Below are 3,469 nucleotides of genomic sequence, written 5' to 3'. Positions count from 1 at the left end.
GTATAAAAAGAAAGTATAGTTCAATATTAAAATGCTGTTTTTAGTCTTGCAATCAATACGAACTAAAAAAAAAAACATTCTGTCTGACAGCATAGAAAGATACTGTTAGGATATAAGTTTACTAATTGAATATTCATAATGCATAGACTCCTTTTCCATCTCGTCAACTACCCATTTTTAAGAATATACCCACTTTCATAAAGAATTTAATTAAACTACCATATAAAAAATACTTATGATTTGCTCAAGAACACTTTTGGTAAAGAGGGTAGATTATTTAGTTTGAGATTACGAATGTTCTATTCTAGTATCGTGGTTGAGCAAGTTATTCCACATACGATATATATTGTAGCATGAATATATAGTATGAATAGATTTCAGCGTACGATGTTCTCTATAGCACTCTTTAAAACTGAAAGAAACGTTATCCTTTCTTAATTAACTATCCGTTTAGGTCGATTCTCTATTTTTGCGATCTCGGAACCGTTAGGAAAAATAATGATTTATTGAGTGTTTGGGTAAAGTAGGGTCTTGTCTCGTAATAATGATTTTATATGTATATAGTACTATAAATAAATAGAAAAATATAAATAAATCTGTTAGAGAAAAATATAAATAAAGTCTGTATTTAGAGCTATCTGCTACTAGGAACTTCCATACGTGATTATAATCTCTGTACGAAACGAATTTCCATATAGATTATACTAATTTTTGTGGAAAGTTAGTCTGATAGATGACTACCCTCTACTATTCTATTAGTTTCTAACAACACCTAAGAGAAAAGTATGAATGACTGAGTACAGTTTTCCGTGGTAGAATAAAGTCTTGGTCCGATAGCTAACATGTTCTTAGTCTGAAACCTGTCTCGGAAGCTGAAGTTTTTTTTTTTTTCAATTCAAATTTCCCCAGAACCTACCCAAGTCGGAATCATTTGACGGATTAAAAGGAGTTCTGCACCCTATTTAGACAACTGCCTAATGCGATCCTCACAGTTCGGAAACTTTTATTCTTCTTTTTCACAAAATCATAATTTTCGTCATAACATGTAAACTGAATCTCTGTTAATGTCGTCCGCTATGAACTTGCATAGCTTGGGATCAATCCTTCGACTGTGGAAGCTAAAAATAAGTGCTATAGTAATGTGCTATCATAAGTATATAGGCTTGTTGTTAAAAGAGCCTCATTTTAAATTTCCCTCGGGTTAGGGGAGGAATATATTTTCGTTCAACATAAGAGTGTCACTCTGTTTTATTAGTGTATTATTATCCATTTCATCAAAAAATGTATTTATCAAAAATGTGGGGGAGAATTACACCCTACTATACTGCACAAAATGATGCTTGTGGAACATTTGCTTCCAATTAGTAGGAAACAAATGAAATTTATCTTTGAATAACACTAATTTCTCTTAGTAGTTTTTTGAGCTCTGCGTTTGCATTAAAAACTTTGGGAAACACAAACCATACTGCCGAGAATGACGATTTTCATAGGTTTCGGAAGAAGCATCTTCCAAGCTTGATGTTATATGTAGTCTTTCAAGAAGGGAAAGAACACAGAAAATAGCCTTTTATAAAGCTAGGAAAATGTTTTGTGTGATTCTTTTCTTCAGGCTTTAAAAAGGCATCTCAGATCAAACGAAAAGAATGGTTTTTGAGCTATAAAGCCTGTAACCATGGTTTCTCCTTTTCCCGTCTGAGTAAAAAGAGTACATTTCGTCACACATACTGCTTTAGACAAGGAGAGGAGGGAGAAGAGGGCGCGTTGGATTGAATACCAGGACCAGTTAGTCGACCCCGACCAGTGTTTCTGAATGTATAATTACAAGACGCACGAATTTGTTGGTAATTTGGACAAATTCTTTTGTAAACCTTTAAATGATTCAAACTGTATCTGAGGGCCGAACTCTCTAAAAGAAGCCTAAACAAAACACTATGAACTGGACGCCTCGGCGCATAAACATGCAATAGAGAATACGATTGTTGCGTCTTCAGTGGTTTCATGTTTTGCAATTAAATATCCTACTAGTTCAAATGAATAAAGGCTAAAATTCTTTAACATACAAAATATTTACGTAACTGCAGATTAAATAAAATACACTAAAAAACTCTATAAAAATATACATTGCTACTGTAAATACTCAATTGAATGCAGATACTGATATTATATATATATAGGTTTCCATTACTTAGTAAATAATACAATTCCACAATCATAGATTAGCTCTGCATTAATTTTGTTTTGAGATGTTCTAAACAAGAACAAGAAGGAGATTAAGCCGTTGTAATGTTGGATATGATTCGACCTTTAAAGTTTATTTTTTGGGATATTCCTAAGGTGAGACACTCGCGATAATAAATTTAACATCGTTTGCACGTACATTTCTAATATGAGTCGACGTGTGGTCGATTTACATGTAATTATTTATTTTCCGATAATAGTTGGCAAGAGAGTATACAACGTTGTACTAAAGTAGGTGCTGATTCATCTTACAGTGTAAAGGAAATTAACAAGTTACTTCTGGTCTATTGTAAGATGGGTTTTCAAACTCAGTCGAAGGTTGATGAGATAGATCATTTAACTATAATTGGTTCTTGAAACTAGTTTAGTGGGGAAAGTGATCAACAGGAAGTTAAGGCAACTAATAGAAAAATTAATAGATTATATATGAAAAAATATTAGCAAAGTGAAAAAATGAATTAATGAACAGAAGCATTAGTGAAGTATTGTTACTAACTAATGATAAACGCTACATTTAGCGAGAGATCCCAAAAATCGTAAATATACTTTTAGTGATCCAAATTCAGGCTAAAAATATGATGTTGGGATAATGAAGCTAAAAAAAGTTTAAAGTTATTCTTGTGTTCTCGCCAGTGTACTGTTCGCTTTTGGAGGACTTTGAAGCCCAAATTCCAGAAAATAATAATTCAGCATTATTTCTGTTCCATAAAAGTTGAATGCAAAAACATTAACTCCTTACCGCATGCCGTGCCATATATGGCACATACCCTTTATTCACTTTAGCTTTTGCCTGATTTTTCAAAGGATCCAAATGACTGTTTTGTCTGCTGTGTGAGATATTGACATGTATGAATAAGATATTTTGGTGTCAACTGGCATGATCTTTCAGAGTTGTGTGTATGTCATACATGACACGTATTTCTCTTCGGAATTAGGGGAAAATTTTAAAATTCAAGTTTTAATTCATTTTTCAAGTTTCCATATGAGCATTTCCAATAGATTTTTTTTTTTTTTTTTTTTGAAAAGAAAAAAGAAAATCATGCAGATAGGGGGTATAGTATCAGACGTTACTCCCACGTTGTTGGATACTAGTAGGAAAGTAGATGACTAGCTTATGAGTAAGACTCCGATAGTTTCAGTTTTCTCCCCGAAACTTTGGGGGCTAGGCAGTATCGTCTGTAACTTACCCTACATTTATACTTTTCAGCTTTGTTTTATGTGTCTGCAGTCA

Source organism: Thermobia domestica, chromosome 18 (assembly GCF_964235325.1).
Source record: "Thermobia domestica chromosome 18, izTheDome1.hap1.1, whole genome shotgun sequence".
Lineage (NCBI taxonomy): Eukaryota > Metazoa > Arthropoda > Insecta > Zygentoma > Lepismatidae > Thermobia > Thermobia domestica.
This window is presented reverse-complemented; position numbering follows the sequence as displayed.